Raw genomic sequence first — 19,648 nt, forward strand, 5'->3', positions numbered from 1 at the left:
CCCTCACGGGGCTCCTTTTCCTAGGAAAGAGGGGCGAGGAGTGTCCCCCGCATGGTGGGTACCGGCCTCTCTACTTCGGACAAGGTCAATGCAGCGGGGCAACGATGGGGAAAGGCTGGGGGGAAACAACTCAGGCCTGGGGGCCGCAACCGCTACACCCGCCGAAACTAACCTGCTCACAGACCTAAGGGCCCGGGTCAGGCAGGCCAAGGCTAAGGCCAAATATTAAGGAATTTAAAACTAATATAGTGCGAGGAACGGTTGCTACATTGCAATTTGCAGTAGATACAAAAACGAAGTAAAAGGGTCTCTGACCTTCCTAACCTTAGATGAGTTGTGATCCACCCCCAACACTACCTTCCTGCCTACCGTGAATATAATTAAGGGGAAGCTGCAGTGGTAATTTCTCTCCTCATTAACTTCCTGATTGGTTTCAGACTCAGGATTCTGGCGCGCGGCAGTTTGTCACCAATTCCAAATGGCCAATCGTTAATACTAATGTTTGTGTAACTAACTGCCAGCATCTGCCACGGCTTCTTGTACAACAGTAATAGTGAAAGGGTAACATTAGTGCTTCCCGTGTTAATTCAGATTCTGTTCATCAATACGAAAATCTATGATGTAATTAGCAAAATGCATCGGTAGTTGAGGCAGTTGGAGGGAACTAAATCACAGCCGGAGCTCCATGGGCCCCTGACACCTTAATCATCAATACTTACTACATTCTGGGTTTTATCTCTGTTTAGTGAGGAATATTACCAGGCTGTGATCTTTTAAAAGAGAATACTGTTTACAACCATTACTCGTGTTTTAGAAGCCATGATGAATGTAGTTCAACTGCACCAGAACAAGGAACAAGGAGCTCAGGCTTAAACTCTCTCCCCAAACCCCACCGCTGTGCCCAGGTGAGCAGCTCCTCCACGCTTGAGCCCTGCGTGCTTGCAGGCACAGGGGACTTCTCGCATGTCTGAAGTTCAATGAGAAAGAAAAGGTCAGGCTTGACACCTAGGAAAATCCAACAGGATCCAGCGAAAATAAGCAGGAGCCAGCTGGGTTCACCCCATCACTGGGAAAATCAGAAACACTTTCAAAAAATCCACCAACATCCCATTTCTATTTCTGTTTCTTAGTATCACCTGTTTCTGCAGTAACTTGCATTTGCAGCTCAGCTTCCTGATTTCTTATTTTGAACACAACCCAGGTTACTACGCGATGGAAAATCATTATGGAGTTGAGGTCTCACGTATCATTTTCACGTGACTTTTCATGCGTTTCAAGCGTATCTTTTTCCATGACTACATAAAACAGCAGTTTGTTACTTTCGGGGAGTCTTGCCTATTTTTGACATTGCAGAACCTGGCTCCTTGGTTTCATGCACATCTCTCCTTTGATACACGCTAAAGGACAAATAAAGCTCTAACATTGCCCTACCACAGAAGACTCTACTATTGTCTTGGAGCTGACATAAACCTTTATTGCCCAAGATCGCCTAGGACTTGAATCAGATGCAAACATGTAGGTTAGGGAAAATGAGTGGAAGAACAGAGGAACATTTCTGCGCCTCTAGAAGGAAAGCTGGTCCTCCTCATAAGAAGGGCTCACAGAACAAGCATATTCATTGGGTGGCCCAGTCTGCACCAGACTTGCACAATCTGAAGCACACACTACGTATTATTCGGGTGAACAACTTAGAGTGGTTCGTGACTACTACGAACAGAGATACTCTGCCAGAGAAGAAACCCCCTTCAGAAAATGCATCAATCAGCACATCTCCTGCACTATAGACTAGCTTCTAATGGTCATTCAGGGCCTTAGCTTTCACCTGCCAACAACACATTGGTTGGATCTGGCTATATCTAGCACCAGGAATCTATCTCACATTATATATTACAGTATATAATGTAGTGTGGCTTCCACGGGGCTGGCTGGTTCAGGGGCTCAGCCCTCTTGACTCTGAAACCTTGTTCTCCTTTGATTTAGCAAAGCCCAATGTGTTAAGATTCAGGACATGCTGTAAGGATTCAGGAATCTCTTGTGTTCCCACACTGTGGGGCAAAAGTATGAAGGAAGTGATTGAGGTTGAAAGAGGATAAATTTTTGTTTACTCCCGAGTAGCCAAATGGGCAAGAGTCTTATTTATTTTAAAGGATTTGTTAATACTTTTAGTGTGCATGTGCCTGGAGCGATGGAAAGGCCCATTTTAGAATACTGATACATATAAATCTGTGTGGCAAACTTACAGAAAGTTTTTTTCCTAAATGGAAAGAATACAACAGAAAACACACCCAACACGCTAGAGCATGTATGTTAAAATCCTACCACAGCAAAAAACTGCCACTTCGTTTTCATGATCTATTTTTCTAGCAGCTACCTATTAATTCAATCTAAACCTGGGGAATGACACAGAGGGCAACTTTTTTCATTGACAGACATCGGCTCAAGAGCTGGCTCCAAAGCCTTCTGGACCAGTGGGCTCCCCCAGTCTTTCAATATTTCTCATGGGGCATCAGACATCCTGACCTTCAAATGGGAAGTGTCATTAGATGGAAACAGTTCCAGCCACCGACTGATTGGCCTCTCAAGCCGCCTCAGGGTCTCAGGGTCTCTTACCTAACAACATGGGTTGTTTTTCTACTGACTTCCAAATTAATCACAGCTTTAACACTTAGGCAATTTGGGATATATATGCTGGTCTCTGAATGTGCAAAAGGGTATACAGTGACAGCCACATAGATTTTAAAAACAATCTGGCACTACTGACATATTACCTTTAGCAAATGAGTGCTGCTTCTGTAGCTAAACCAGCACTGCTTACTTGAATAGACTTTCACTGCAGTCACTGAAATCAAGGAGCAGTGAGCAGGTGCAATGCTGATAATAAGAGCAAGATATTCAGACTGGGACTTTTAGCTATAAAAAGGCAGCAAAAAGGAAATGGGCAATTCTGTTCCAGTGTTTTAATCACACAGCAATAAAATGCAAAAGTTCCAAGTTCAAAGAAACAAAAACCATGTTCATGTTGATTTAAATGTACGAGTTTCATCTGCTTGAGGCTTGTGGCTGATCCTCCCACTGTTGTTACACAACCCTTACCTGTGTAAATAACAGTACCAGAATTGGGTCTGTGACAGTTTTTAAAGACCATTCCTTGATCTAATTACCTTTTACCCTTGGGAAAGCACCTGAATACCTTTGAGCTGTATGAATCTGAAAAGTTTTCAGCTAATATCACACAGGAAAAGGAGCAAGAAGGGATTCCAACCATAAATACAAAACCTTACGTCTTCTGACACTGGAAACCACATTGACTTTTAACGTAAGTGATCCCTGGAATTCAATGGTCTGAAAAGAATAATACACTTTCAGTGATGTGAGAAAGCAGAATGATATTCATGCTTGAAAAGTAAATATTTTCCCAAGTTTACATTTAAGAAACTATTAAATTCTCAATAAGAAGCAATTTTTAAAGATTTAAAGTTGAAAGGTACAATAAATTTTTTTAAATTCTTTCACCTTTTCCAGGGAAAAAGAAAATAAGTAAGTATGCCAGTCACACATGCTGCTAAGGCCCATGCACTTCTTCCCAGTGTGCACACATATGTGTGTAAGCAAAGCCATGCGTGCAGGATGGAGGGAAGCAGAACCAGACTGCCACTGGCAGCTCGAGGGCACCAGAGCATCCCTAAAGTGTGCCTGGGTTTTTGGTGTGAGGGTGAACAGGAACTGCTCTTCATGTCACCTTCTCCCCTGTAGCCAAAGCATTTTCCTTTGGCAGATGCCACTGGAAATGGATGCTGGCTAAGCAAGCAGTTAACCTGCACTCCAGGCTCCACAGATGCCATATGAAGTGTCTCAAAAAACAGAAAGGCCTGGGAAACTGGTGACAGTCAAACCAAGAAGCAAGCCATGGTACCTGTGTGAATAGTAGAATGAGAGAGAATGGTGTCAGTGCTCTCCCCATGTTACCATCTCAAGGACTGGTACCTGTCTTCTTGGTGCCACTACTGGACACAGTGGGGTGATCGGCAATACTGTGAAGACAGGGTGGCTCAGTGGCATGGGAATACTACGGGTCAAATTCAGTTCGAAAATGCTGTCCAGTTTCCACCCAAGTTAATGGTACCCTGGTACCTCACTGACTCTACCACCCACTACCAGCAAACTGCCTGCCAAGCTACAGCAACTACTGTAATGTATGTGGCAACTGCCTGACAAAGCATTAGGTCAAAAAATCAAATACAACAAACAAGCAAACCACTCCTGCTGCAAAACCAGGCACTAAGAACCAGAGAACCATCAGAATCAGCGCAGTTGCTGGCTAAACAACTGAGAAGACACACAAAAAGAGAGGGTGAGAGAAACCCACCATTTTTCTATTGTGGAGAAAGCATCAGAGTGGCAACAGGAGTGTCACAGTCTGTCCTGACTTTGCTGTAGATTGTGGCAAGATGGACAAGATGAAATCTTGATGCAAACACATGCAGAAAAGTCAAGTTATCTTAAGCCATCTCCATTCAGCTGTCTCTCACATTTGGAAGTGCTTAACCCTGTGTTCCCAGATGTTCAACTCCTTAAGCACAGAGTTACTTAACAAAAGGTCAAAAAGAAAATCTATCTCCACTGAGTTTCTTGTGCAATTCATTCCTGCGTGAACGCACTATTAGAAAAGATGGAGGACTACTGACTTTAACCAGGGCAAAGAAACAAGCATTAGTGGCAGGCTGTTTGTTCTTCATAAACTAGCTATGCAAGGGCATCAGTCTCATACTCTGGTATCCTGTTCTGTGCAGATCTAAGACACCAGCAGTCAGGAGCCTATGGCTTGATGGGCTCCTGCTAGAAGGTCACAGAGAAGCTGCAAAACTGTAAGGAAATGAAGAGACAAACTTTCATCAGCTGTGTTTTCAGCACTCCCTTTGAAGACAAAGATTTGTGCTTTGTAAAGCTGCAGTAACTCATGTTTCTGAAGGATGTTCACACTCGGTTAATCCCAAATATCTTTTAGTTCCTTTGCTTCTACTCTGTGTGAATGAACCTGAAAAAAAAATAAACCTGCTTCTCACTCCTTCCTATTGCTCAAGATGTATGTTGGGACGAAATGGTTCCTACTCATTGAGAATTCCTGCCGACATCTGCAAGTGCATAAATGTGCTAAAAACGTTCTGTATTGACTGTCTTGTTCCTATTCCTCAGGCCCTGTGACAGACCTGGACCAGGTGATGGCTCCCACTGGAATGAATTCTGGAAGCCCACCCACAGCCAAGGATTTCTGCTTGCTGCAGTTGGTCACCACAGCATAGCACAGGTGCAAGCTTCTTTGAAGCAGTGTTATGCACAGCAGAGAATAAGATGAGACATTAGTCTAAGAGAAGGCTGATGCCAAATACTTATAAGGGGCTAATGAAAACTCTGTTATGGATCTGCCTTAAAACCGAACTCCATGTATTACATACACCAGCTGAGATGTCTTTGTGATTTTTGCTTTGATCACTATGTTGTGAACTGTTCTGTGCTGACCGTAATGTGGAGCAATTCAGGAGAATATGGGAGTAGTGCTCCTTTTCTGCTTTGCATGTTATTAACACAAGCACAACCAGTCTGGTTCTAGAAACATACATTCAAAGGCACTTTCCCACTGAAAGCAGTCTTGAACAGCAACAAGCTTCTTTTTGATGCAAAAATAAAAATAAGCCTAGTAACTGAAAATACACCCCATCTGTGTCCCCTAACACAGATATACTATTTCATAGCTGAGTCCCTTCCCCCTTCTCAAATGCCTACCCTTCTCAGTAACATTTAAAGCAATTAGGATTATCTTGGATGCCCACAGTAGGGCACATTCATTGTGCATTTCCAAACAGCATTAATTCTTGGCATTAAGAACTTGGGATAAAAGGTAAAGATGTGAATGGAGATCTTTATTCAGCGTGCTTTACCACAGATGATCTCATTCTTCTCCAGTTCATGCTTGCACTTTAGCAACTAAGAAAGCAGGACTGTAACTGATGTAATTAGAAACCAGAAGCTTAAGAAAAAATCCTCCTGCTGACTCCCTCACCTCTGGCTTTAAATTCTCTTACAATAATATGTGAAACAATCAAACAAGGCTTTCCACTTCTCACCCACGACCAGTCAGACAGGGAGTATACAAAGATGACATTTGGGAAGCAAAGGCTTTTTTTCTGAGACTCCAAAACCTACCTTGAAACTATACCAATTAATTACAAGGGATCACCGTACATGCTTGCAGACACAATCCAGAGCACAACAGTACTGGTGGACCAACGCTCTCTGCTATCACGAGTGTTACATTATGTGGCTAACTTGATTGATGTCTCTAAGCCACTGCTCCAGGATAGGAAATGCAGAGGGTGAACCATCTCAGAAAAAGAGCATCAGGTGTGTTGAGATGAGTACCCTAGTTTTGAATGATCAAAAGGCAACATGTGGAACTGAGATGGCAAAAGCTTGCTTTTGGGTGGGCACAAGTGAATGGTCACCCACCTCTTGTGCATGGTATTCATCAGGAATGCTCACTCTGCTCAATCTCAACAAGGTATAAATCAGCAGGAAGTTTCCCAGTTTATACTCCACCATCAGAACCCTGATGGCCAGTCCTCTCAAAAAGGAGATGTGAATGGTTTCACACAGATGTTTTCTGTTTTCAAAGGCATGAAGTGAAACTCTCCCATGGGACAGCTCAAAGTAAGGCAGACAGTTCCCACTGCTGGGCAAAAAGGAAACTGTGCACTTCTGTTGAGGATTTTTTGGGTCATCTCTAAGTGTAAACATTCTGTACAGTTACACAAGAAGCCTGATAACATCAGTACCACAGAAGAGCTGAGCTGAGGTCACAGATTTGAGGTATTTTTAACCTGGCATTAATACTATGAAGAAAAGGCATCCTGATAAAATACAGGCATCTCCTTTTTCCCTCCCTACTGTTCTCCAGTCACTTATTTAAAGCTGCATTGTTCTATGCACACATTTGCACAGCAACAAAGAGAATTATACCAGAGAACCAATTTTGTTGCTGAACATGCAGTCCCTTTGGTTTTATATTGCCAGTACTGGAAGGATGCACATGCCTCTCCTTTGGGCTGTGACTCTCTGTTATGACTACCAGCAGACCTACTTTTGAATAACCTTATTTCCCACAGACATTCACAGTCCACGATGGCAAGGAAAATCCCATGGTTTGCATGGCTGTGCTCTTAACCAGAGGCCAAAAGAGACAACGTGGGGGGGGGAATAAGAAGGAAAACAAAATCCCAACAAACCATTTTAAGGTTAGAGAGCAGATACGGAAACATATGAGGAGGCATCAATTTCCAGAAAAGGCATATAAAAAAGTGGCTGTGAGGGACAGGAGTATTTGGAGATCTGCCACTAGCTGAAGAGCAGCAAGAAATCTCAGAGGAATGAAGCGATTACTTTATCACATAATAAGGCTGTGACAAAGCCGGGACCTTTCATCTCTTTATTCCTGGAGGTCATATACTACTCTGTTCTACACACAACACTGGAGACTGATTCTCCTTTGAAAAAAAGATGTCCTTGGTGTGTTGCACTCAGAAGACTGGCAGCTATGAGAAGAAACAGACTTCAAATCCACTTTTTGGACTATTTGTCTTATTCCTATAGTAATTAAAAACTGTTCTAACAAGATTAAAACACACATGTATCAGTAATTTCTCATGATAAAAATCTAACCTTGCCACCTATCAGTGTGCATGCCCAAACATCTGTTCTGGGCATTTTATCTTGCCAGGACTGGTTTTGCAAAAAATTGCTGTGTGATGGGCCAGGAGGCTTGAGACTCCCTAGACTATCCCATTGCTGGGCACAGTAGCAAGGCAGGGATCTCCGAAAACAAACCACTGAACACATCCTGGTCAGGAGAAACCACGCAGCCATATGAGCACACAACCACCTCTGGTGGCAAAGCAAAACCAGCAACAGTCTGCCTACAACTCCAGTCTACAGACAGGACTCACAGAATAGTTTGGGTTGGAAGGGAACTTCAAAGGTGTGGGGCTACTCCCTGTTTTGAGGGAAGACCTCACAGGCTGCATATATGTCCACTGCAACACAGGAGATAGCTGAAGAATCCTGACTCCTCATATGCCTCTGGGCATTCACTACAACGTAGTTGCCTTTGTTTTGCTTGGTATATGTATTTGAAACCTCTCTGAATCAGAAGTTCTTCATGAATAACTATCTCTGGAAGCATCAGTTGTCCTGCCTAGAAAATGCACTGTCATTTGCAGTAGCTGTGGCAAAAAAAAAAAAAGGGTTCTGAAAAACAATGGTAATTTTAAAGGAAAAAGTACACTCAAGGCTCAAGATAATGTTATCAAGCAACAGAATATGTGGAGAGACAAAAAAAAGGCTCTAGGTTTTTCCCTTGTGTAGCTATACTAAAGGAAGGAAATGGGATCCTAACAGCTTTAATAATCATGTATAACTTTTTGGTGTTCAGCACAGAAATCCAAACAGAACACTATTTTGGCTGAATGTTCTTGGGTCAGAAAGGCTGTTTATCTTCACCAGCATATCACAAAAAAAAAAAAGAAGTATACCACAGTTTGCATAACAGCAGGACTAGCCATTTAATGCTAGTTTTGGTCTCCCCTCTTCACATTTTTTTTGTTGCCAATATCACTTTAAATCTATAGAACAAGGATGAAATCTATGCCCCCTGACATCAGTCCTAATGCTCGAAGAGTAACCAAACAGCTAATAATGATGGCCTCAGCTCTTTCAGGTTTAATGAGGGTTTTAAATTTAGAAAACACTGGCTCAGTGCAAAAGTGTCGTACTATACAGCTTCAAATATTTTTTGGACACAATTTGCAAGCTTTTGGAAATCAAGAAATTACTAAACAATCAGAGAAAATGCTAACTCTAATGGAAGTGATCTGTTACAGTAGATGAACAGATTTTTCACTTGCAAATAATAGATTTTTTTTCTCCCCCCCACCAAGTGTTCCTATAATGCAAGCTTCTCTGCTACCAAGGGACAAAACAAGAGCCTGCAACTCAAACCACACTAGCAAAAGCAGCAGCAGGTTTGTCACCGACTTTAGCATCAGTGAGACACTAACCACTGTGCTCAGAATTCAGCAAGAGGGAAGAAAGAAGTGGCCTTACCATTTAAGCTCACAATTTAAGTGAATCTGCAGTTCAAAAAGCCCATTTAAGTGACTTAGTATTACCATGGCATTACCATTTTTAATATTAGCTTTAATTTGGAAGCAAGTCAAGCAGATTTGCAGTAAAATGGTTCAACAAGTATTGAAGAAATATGCAGCACAAGATGGGTTTATGCATGAGCAGAGTGAAAATGTTGCCACTTATTTTAAAGTGAGATTTATGCCCTCTGAAGTTTAGAAACCTCACTGCAATAAGTCACAATACTTGAGAAAATAGGGACAAAAACTGAACACAAAACACTTTTGAGGTAGTCAAATAAGTTAAATTAAGTTTCACACAACATTAGGCTTGAGACAGACCCGCTGCATTATATTTATATTTATTTCCACCAACACGAGTATTAAATGCAGACTGTGAAAAGGTGGTGCAGCAGAGGCTTGGTCCTGCTCAGAGGTGAAGGGCCAGCCTCTGGCTGACCACATGCCATCAGCCAGAGGGCAAAGGCTGCACCCAGTGATGCTGCCAGCAGCACTGCCCCAGGCTAAGGAGGTCCTACTGACTTCCTACAGCCACGGTGAGGCAGACCTGCTGGGATGGTCAGCCCACCAGTGTCCAGTGCTTTCTTCAGGATCCCGACAGTAGCAGCCTTGCCAGGGCCAAACTCCCGAGATCACAGTTAACCATCTACAAGCTGTGCATCAACAGGGTCTTAAACCTTTGGTTGTTTCAGTTTCCTGCAAGGGTACTAGGTCACTTCAGTGCTCCTGTGCCATCATTCCTTACTAAGGTTACTGGAATCTGACCAATTTTCAACATGTGCTTCCCTTGCCCTTGCTCACCATGCTCTGCAGTCAGGAAGGTGAACCTTAAATCATGTTTTTCAAGTGGCACAAAACTTCTAAAATAAACACATTAAAAAAAAATAGAAAAGCAGAATTCTCTTATTGTCATCTGCCGCAGTGAAAATTTTAAGACAGGTTCCTCAGGTCTAGTGGGCCAATCCAGCTACTGGTGGCTGGTTTGAAGGCTGCGTGCCTTCAAAAGGACCACTCCAATGCTATGCCTCAATTAATTTCAATAGGGCTGACTGCAACTCTTGTCAATACAAAACTGATTAAACATCAAAAGGGCAAGAGAGAGAAGGGAAGCAAAAAGTAGAGCTCATCCTCTGCTGCATCACACAGCCCTGACACAACCCACCACAGACAAGGGGTGATGAAGGAGGGGAGAGCAGGGGCTGCAAGGAACCTGCACTGTGCAGAATGACCGAGTACCTGTCAAGGCAAGCTTTTTCACTCACTTAGATGACAGGGCAGGCGGTGTTCCTTCACACACACAGCTGACAGACACAGCAACTGAATACAGCAAGAAAAGCAGACGAAGTGGTCCAAGCTGGACAGTTGAGAGTCAGAGGTACAGAGGTCAGCCCCATGGTTGAGGAGGGGCAATTACCTTCAAACTAGGGGCCAGGCCAACCCACATTCCTCTCTCCTTGCTCCTTAACTACTTAGCTTAGGCAGTTTCAACTTCATTTGGGTTAGTCCCTGAAAAAGTATCCATGTAACAGAATACAGCCAGCCAGAGCTGGCTCACTCTGATGCAGACTCTTATCTGCAAAAACCTACATACACTATTTATGATTTGGAAAAATTACAGATTAAATCCACAAAATTAAAGTCCCTGGGAACACTTGTAACTCAGGTAAGAGTTGGGGCAGGAGTGTTTGACACAGCTGGTAGAGACAGCTTGATGAACTATAAGTTCATATTTACCCAAGAGAGAGGATAGCAAAAACTGAGATGAGCAGAGGCCTGATTTAGAGTATTTAGGAAATTTTAAACTGTATTTAAGTTTGGATGGATGGATGATGGCAGAGCAGTGGATGTGGTCTACCTTGACTTCAGCAAAGCATTTGACACAGTCTCCCACAGCATCCTCACAGCTAAATTGAGGAAGTGTGGACTGGATGATCAGGTAGTGAGGTGGACTGCGAACTGGCTGAAGGAGAGAAGCCAGAGAGTTGTAGTCTATGGGGCTGAGTCTAGTTGGAGGCCTGTAACTAGTGGAGTGCCTCAAGGGTCAGTACTCGGACCGGTATTATTTAATATATTCATCAAGGATTTAGATAAGGGAATTGAGTGTACTATCAGCAAGTTTGCTGATGACACTAAGCTGGGAGGAGTGGCTGACACGCCAGAAGGCTGTGCTGCCATCCAGCGAGACCTGGACAGGCTGGAGAGTTGGGCAGGGAATAACTTGATGAAATATAACAAGGGGAAGTGTAGAGTCCTGCATCTGGGCAGGAACAACCCCAGGTTCCAGTATAGGTTGGGGAACGACCTGTTAGAGAGCAGTGTAGGGGAGAGGGACCTGGGGGTCCTAGTGGACGACAGGATGACCATGAGCCAACACTGTGCCCTTGTGGCCAAGAAGGCCAATGGCATCCTGGGGTGTATTAGAAGGGGGGTGGTTAGTAGGTCGAGAGAGGTCCTCCTTCCCCTCTACTCTGCCCTGGTGAGACCCCGTCTGGAATATTGTGTCCAGTTCTGGGCCCCTCAGTTCAAGAAGGACAGGGAGCTGCTGGAGAGAGTCCAGCGCAGGGCAACGAAGATGATTAAGGGAGTGGAACATCTCCCTTATGAGGAAAGACTGAGGGAGCTGGGTCTCTATAGTTTGGAGGAGACTGAGGGGTGACCTTGTAAGTGTCTATAAATATATAAAGGGGGAGTGTCACGAGGATGGAGCCAGGCTCTACTCGGTGGCAAACAATGATAGGACAAGGGGTAATGGGTACAAACTGGAACACAAAAGGTTCCCCTTAAACTTGAGAAGAAACTTCTTCTCAGTGAGGGTGACGGAACACTGGAACAGGCTGCCCAGGGAGGTTGTGGAGTCTCCTTCCCTGGAGACATTCAAAACCCGCCTGGACACATTCCTGTGTAACATTATCTAGGTGTTCCTGCTCCGGCAGGGGAATTGGACTAGATGATCTTTCGAGGTCCCTTCCAATCTCTAGCATACTGTGATACTGTGAAGGGTACACAGCTAGCTCAAATCTGGCTCAGACTGAAATTTATCGAAATGTGTTTTATAAAGCCAAAAGCCAATGCAAAAAATTGCCAAAATAATCTAGCATAATCAGCTCTTTCAAGGTGGGAAGACAAAACACTCCCTGCAGTGTCTGCAACTGCTCCCAGATACAACCTGAAAGGGAAAATGATTTATAAACAAACAGGAGAGAGAGCTCATTGATTTTTCTTTCATGTCCAGAAGGGAAACAAAACCAGTGACAAACTGGACTGAAAACATTCTTTCAGCAGTCTACGACATGATTAGTGCCATGCTTGGGGGTTAATAAACATCTTAGACACAGCATTATCGGGTGTGATTCAGGCCTTATACAAGCCTTCTACTTGGGAAACTTAACCGATTTAACAGATACTGCAAGACAAACATCAGGTACAGAGTTTTAAAACTGACGGTGTAAAATTACAAAAAAGCAGGAAATGAACAGATGTAAACGCCGGCGTTAAAGAAGAAACAAAATCACAATTGTTTGCTTTATTTCAAAATGAACTACAGGGAGTCCTATGTGGTTAACCTGGCTCCCAATCTTTACGGACCACATACTAAAATGAATCCTAACAAATGAAGACTTTTAAGACAATCATATTTCAAAAATAAATGCTCCCCCTGCAATCCCTTTCAGAGATTTTAAAGCGAGCTGTAATGCGCCCATCTGAGCACAGATGCTTCCTTCCTGCTTTTCTCGCTTCTTGTCCAACCTGCAGGTGCCAAGCTGGGTAGACCCTTCTGCAGCAGAGGTGGGGTACACTGCAAGGATCTAAGTGTTGGCGAGGTGTTTGCCCTTGTTCGTGGGAATCAGCAGGCAACCTCCCTGGCAGAAACCACTGAGAAACTTCAGGTCTTCTCCTTAAAAACCAAGAGCAGTTAATGAAAATGATGACACCTTCCTAATTAGAGGAGAGAGCAGAATCCCTTTCCTATTCTGATTATGCACAACGAGCATGAATATGCATTTGGCTATGAACTTAACTTACATGTGTGGAAGCACATACTTTTATAGTACGCATAACAACCTCATTAGCTTTGCACCAGTGCAGCAAGATGACTCTGGTATTTTTCCATTTTTTTAAATGAAAAAATACTTTGTCTAAATAGCTCTTCTTGTGTTCTCGGCATGGCAGACTAATAAAATGTCACAAGCAGAAAGCAGCTGTAACACTTGCATGTCTGATCTACTTCAACAGGTTTGGAAGAAACGAAATATAATTTATTATAGCCTGTTTAGTTCTGCAACAATTGCCCTTCAAAACCCGAAGCAGCACAGTGTAATTGAAGGTACGTGCCTTCTGCAGGAACCTCAAACAGCCTCAGGCAAGAGCTAATACAGATGTAGTACAAGGCATTAAAAGAGTGCTGGATGCTGTAGCTAGCAATTATCCTGGTATTTAAACAAATCTATCGCTCATCAGGAAAGCGTTTAGTGCAGTAGTCAGAGCGAGACAGGCTGACAGGGAGCACAGCTACTTAACTGTCCCCTCCAGCGATAACACTTTCTCAGCCTGAGAGTCATGTCAAATTAAACAACTACACATTGACTTTTCACTTCTATAAACATTAAGGTATGACTGACAACCCCTGGATGCTATAAGACAGTCATTATAACCAGCCAACATACTGCTAGCTTACTTGTGGTTTTTTTTTCCCCCCTACTCCAAGCAATTTCCTCCCGGACAGTTTTTACAGCCCTCCACAGATAAGTTTGCTGTGATTCCTTGCAGGGTCATCATAACAAAATGCTACTCCCCCCACCCTTAGACCTTTGTAAGTATGTGAGAAAACAACATAAAATTAGATTATGTAACTTGGCATAATAGCTACATTTTTTTTCCTCTTAATCCAGGCCAGCATTTACCCATTTAACTCAGATTTGGAGATGTCTGGACAGCAACAACAGAATTCTAGCTAGCACTGCACTAAATAATAGTGTTAACGTGGCACCTTTCTGGATTAATTTTCCCAATTCCTCCCCTAACACCTGACAGTCTCTTTCAATCTACGTATGGCAGACACTGCAAGAGGAGTAAGTCACCTGCAAGAATTGGCAATTAAATGACAAGCTCTACAACAGTACGTTCTGAGTACGTATTCATTAAGGCCTCAAGCTTCCTAAGGCTATTATAACATCCCTATGTCAAGGCACCACTTGCTATATACATATATATATATGTATGAAGACTGCATCTTAGTAAAGTTACTAGAAATTGAACAGATACATAAAGCAGTCAAGGTTGTGAAGAAATACACCCCACTGATTTTATACCCAACATTCTGGCGCCTGAAACCACTACAGTGTAAGTGATAGCTTTACTCTCCACCCCTCTGATTCAAGCCACAAGAGTAACATAAAAGATGTCCAAATTTTCCCCTCTCAAAATAAAAGGATAAAGTTAAAAAAAAAAAAAAAGTCGTAAATAATGTTTAACATTTCTACCCTCTCACCCTGCCATCGTCCATAAAAAACCTCAGTGGATCCTTTAAAGCCTCTGGTACAGAAGCAAGAAAGATGAATACTGTATCATTAAGTTAATTATGAACACAAACAGTCTAGAATGCTATTGGTATGCCTGGAAGCCTCTGTATTTACATGATTAGAGGATCTGAAGCTTTACCTTTATACTGGCTGCAGCAGACTGAAAAGTAAACTTCACAGTGTCAAATTTTTTTAGAAAAACAGAGTAAAGCAACTAAATAAAATCAGTAACAGTAAGCACATTTATGGAAACTGTTCTGAGCTACAAAACTATGATTTCTTTGCAGGATTACCATTCAATGCAAAAACAATTACCGGAGATGAAAACAGCTGAGGAGGACAAATGAAGTATAGCTATCTCTCCTCTCTGCTAGTATGAACTGCAGTCTCCTCTTCCACTTTTGAACTATATTTAATATGTGAGCATTGGTCTCAGAAATAGAAAAGCAAATATAACAGTATTTCAAACATCCCACCTCTCCCTCTGGCTGAAAAGCCAGGCAACGATAAAACCAGCAGACTCCAGCCCAGAGCATGCCAGCTTTGTTTTTGTTTCAAACACAGAAGACAAAGCAATCACAGCACTACAGACAATGACATATAACTTAATTTCCAGGTTTTGCAGTACAGCACTGAAATAACATCACAGGAAGCATGTAAAAACTTTGCTGGTCTATCCTGGATCTTTTCTTTCATTTCTTTTTAACTACTTAACTGCCACTGAAGTATGTAACATTCACTAAAGCAATGTATGTATGTAACATTCACTGTCCTCTGTAGGCCCATCAACACAGTGTGCTTTCCACTTCATGTGGCTATTGCTGTTTAACTCCAGGGATATTTCTCAGACTACCAATTACACGTTTTTCTCCCAAAGAGTCAGCCTCAATTTACTCATGGACAAAATGTTGTAGTTATATTCTGCACCAACTTCCTACTTATGTAATTGGGCAAAGGCACCTACTGTTTTACCCTATTCTCAATGACCCCGTGTCCATGCTGCAGTTGGAGGGACCAAAACAAGCAGAGAAAACATCAGCACACAGCCAGATGAACCAGCAGCTTCTCTAGCTTCTGTATTTAAGGTTTATGGGTAAATTTCCCCCAAATCTTCAGCTCAAAGTTTCATGTTTCAAGCTCTGGGAGACATTCACAGGGAAAGAAAAAACCCCAACAAAATCCCACTCAGTCCAAACCCCAGCAATGGGCCTTAGCTCTGTTTCAGTGTCTACCATCAGGCTGTATCAGCTCTGTATCTCAGAAGTGATCTCCTCTAGCTGAGCTGCTTCCACAGTATCCTGCCTCACCAGAGCTTGCCTGGCCACAGGGTGAACTCACATGCACCCTCCTTTTCCCAAAGGCAGCACACTGGCTGTATGTAACACTCGCCTCACAGGCCCTCTGGCTTTACTACTGAGAAATCCAGTGTTAGGATCTGCTATAACAACCTACAAAAAAAAAAAAAAAAGAAAAAGAAAAAGAAAAAAGCCCCAAACAATTAACATAAACCAAAAATCACTTAGGGAAATTCTCATTTTGTATTGCTAGCCTGGAATCGTAAAGCTATGATATCCAAAGAACTGTATTTTCAAGAGTATGCTTTGAAAAGAAAAGGCTACTTTGCTGAAAAGCTAATGTTAAAATGCAGCTCTTCAATGAAATATTGAAGTACTTTTTAAGAAATAGCACAAAAAATAAGAGTCCCACCAGAGAAATCTGTATTTGAACATATGCAGTGTTTGTATGTCCGCATAGCATGTGTGTATCCATATATCCATGTATATGTATCTCTATATCGATATAGGCACCCCCACACAAGTACAGGTATGTGTAGATTAATATATATTATATATATAAAGCTAACTTTCAGTCCTCAGAAAACAAAAGCTATCCCCATATAACAGCCAAATTCCTACATAACTCAATTTCGACATCTCATCTGGTGTGAACTGCACTCATTCCTAGTGTAAACCCCAGCGCGCTCTGCAATGATATACTGTAATGTCACATCGCAATCTGGATTTACTATAAAGGGCTGCTGACGAGTTTCAGAGCAGTAAACATTGCTGCGAGGTGTATTTCACACTGAGCTGGTTTTTATGAAGAACACTTCACCGCCCAGCCACGGCACCCAGATGATGAATGGTGAAAGATGCATGACAAGCTTCATCATTGTTTGTAAATCTTAACTGTTCCTGCTCACTAACTCTGCAGGCAATTTTCAAAGACAGCGGCCAAGAGAAGGACAGCACAGCTTTCCTGAAGGTTATTCAACTTGTATTGGCCTAAGCTATGTCTGCAAGGAGCACTGGAAATAAACTCATTGGTTACACTGAAGCATAGAATTAAGAACATTTGATGGGCAGGTACGCTAATGGTTGCTAAATTAAAAAAGCCCATTAAGTAGCCTTGGTATCCGTCCCCTACCCTGCCCTGCAGGGTTACATACATCACGTGCAGGCAATGTGTGCTGGTATTATTTACACATGCAATATAAATATGCGTATTTATAAAATGGGCAGAATGAGTGATGAGTTGTAGGCTCACACATCATGATTCCCCTGTATCTTGTGCAGTTACACACAGTTCTTGACTATCCTCCAGCTCCTTTACCCACAGCCTGTGGGAAAGCTACTTCTCTTCTGCAGAAGTTTACGCTTGTGACAGGGTATAATGCACAGAGAAAGGAAACTACCCATGGCATGCAAGCATGGCAGTGGGGAGAGATGTTACCCTTCTCTGTTTTCCCTGCGATCATCCTGGTGTGGGAGCAGTGCCACAAACTGAGTAACCTCTTGCAAAGTGGCACAGCTCAGCTCATTGCCTCCTTGCTAGAGGTGAAGCCAGTCTTCACTGCTCTACAGTACAAAGCCTTCGTAATTTTGACTTTTTCTTCTCCCTTTTCTTTAGAGGTCAACAGTAAAAGCTTCTTTTGCTAGAGTTTCTCAGAATCTGCAGAGGGCTGCTTTGGAAGCAGAAGAAGCTGCAGAAGAATTAACCCAATTGAAGACCTTCATCTGAGCTGCAAAGCTGGCATTAACTTTGAGGTGCTCTACAGAGACCCTCACACACATAAAAGATGACAGCTGAATAGAGTGAGTTCTCCTCTTAACAAGTCAAGTTATGAGGACGCACATCATCCGCATCTATTTCATTAAAGCAAAGCGAAGAGTCGAGCAATATCACTGTTTGCTACAATTACAAAATCATACCTGGGTAAGCACACTGTTATCCCTACCACCCTGACAAGACATCTTCATTTGTTCTAGTACTTTATGTCAAAGTCAGTTTTAATAGTGACTATTGCTAACAATTCCTGCTTCCAGTGAGAAAAATTCTGCGTCCAGAGGTAGCAAAATCAGAGTGTCAAAGCCACAATGGGCATAAGAGGAAGCAGCTCATCTGACGGCATGGATTTTTGCAGTGAAGTATCCAACATCTTTTAAGGCGTGAGGAAAAATCCCCCACCTCCTCAATCAGCTATAGTAACATCCTCAATGCCACACAAACTGGTAGCGGTACAGCAGGTAAAACCCCCTGGTCTCCGATATGTGGCTCTAAAATGCTGATAACTGTGCAAGATGGACTGTTCTCCGTTAGAGAACATAAAGGAGAAGATGGAAGGTGTTTGGGGAAAGCAAATGGAGCCATTACTTGCCCCATGGCACTGCACCCCATCAGAGTCTTGCAGAGAGATGCTGACGCCCAGTATGGGACCCAGCACTGCCACATGCACTCTGCAGTGTGCTGTCAAGGTGGCATCACTTGCCCAAGTGCTTGCTCCCTGCTGCACCATCGGTACCCTAACCCTTTCTTTGACTGCTTCACAACTGTCCAGGCTGACCCCCTTCTGGGGGGATGTGGTTTTGCTGGTGTGGATGTATGGGGTCCCACTGCATCTCCTGAGGATTCAGGCTGTCCCACTCTCTCTGTTGCTATGGCACTGACAAATGAAAGCATTCACGTGTAAGTTTCATGACAGCTTAGCATTCCTCCTGGAAGATGCTAAGGCCTCAGTCCCGAAATATCTGGACATCAACAATGCAGCTTGTCCAGCTGCTCCTGCGGCAGGACCAGCAGCTTCCCCTACAACAAACGGCAAAGGGCTCAGCAGCCACCCTGGCATGACTCAGCAAAACTTATGAATGAAACCTGTTACTCTGCAACTGTTCAATGCAAAGCTGCTTTGCTGCACGTTTTAGTACTGTGTGCTTTTGAGTGAGCATAACATATAGGTTACATTTAGAGAAGGAAACACTTATGTAGGCCTTTTAATCAGGAATAAACTGCAGCAGAATGGGATGTAAGCAAATACTTACATTAATTTCTTTTCAGAAACTCCCTGCAGACAGTATAAATTTATTTTAGTTTCGGTCAAATCTTCACCAATCCAACCTCACAACACACACCAATGAAGTACAGGAAGCCCTCAATATACAGAAAAATGAGTTATCAGAGCTTATACTGAATATGTTTTCCATTCTCAAATGTATTTTGATAGCTACAGTTACATGATGAAATATTAAAAAGTATTAATAAGAATGTCACAAATCAGGGTTATCAACTTGCTTGTTTAAAAGAAGTCCCCAAGCCCAACAACTATCTAGTCAGGTAAGCCCAAAATTAAACTTTTCCTAGAAAATGCAAATGATATGCTAAAAGGGCACCTGCCAAAAGATACCTGTAAAATGTTGGAATGCCCAGGCTCAACAAGCAATGTAAACCACGGCTTGCAGAAGTGCAGTATAAAATCCGCTTGCCATCCTTGCAATGAGCGCCTAAGGGAAGCCACATACACCACAGCCATCGTGACTTTAAGTGTATAGGGGACAATGCAAATACACCAAAAAACCACGACAACAGAAAATGGTTGTGCAAAGTCCAAGTGACCCCTTGAGCTGACTGTAAAAAACCTGCAGATTTAGATTTTTGGTC

General features: G+C 42.8%; 1 protein-coding gene across 1 annotated transcript in view; it reads right to left on the reverse strand.

Moving 5' to 3' along the window:
* DMRT1 (doublesex and mab-3 related transcription factor 1) overlaps positions 1-19,648 on the reverse strand; it is a 56,651-nt gene that overhangs the window by 300 nt on the left and 36,703 nt on the right. The gene's annotated exons all lie outside the window — the stretch shown is intronic.

The sequence above is a fragment of the Pezoporus wallicus genome, unplaced genomic scaffold (assembly GCF_028554395.1).
Source record: "Pezoporus wallicus isolate ANWC-B61680 ecotype Strahan unplaced genomic scaffold, APGP_CSIRO_Pwel_v1 contig_7506, whole genome shotgun sequence".
Taxonomy (NCBI): domain Eukaryota; kingdom Metazoa; phylum Chordata; class Aves; order Psittaciformes; family Psittacidae; genus Pezoporus; species Pezoporus wallicus.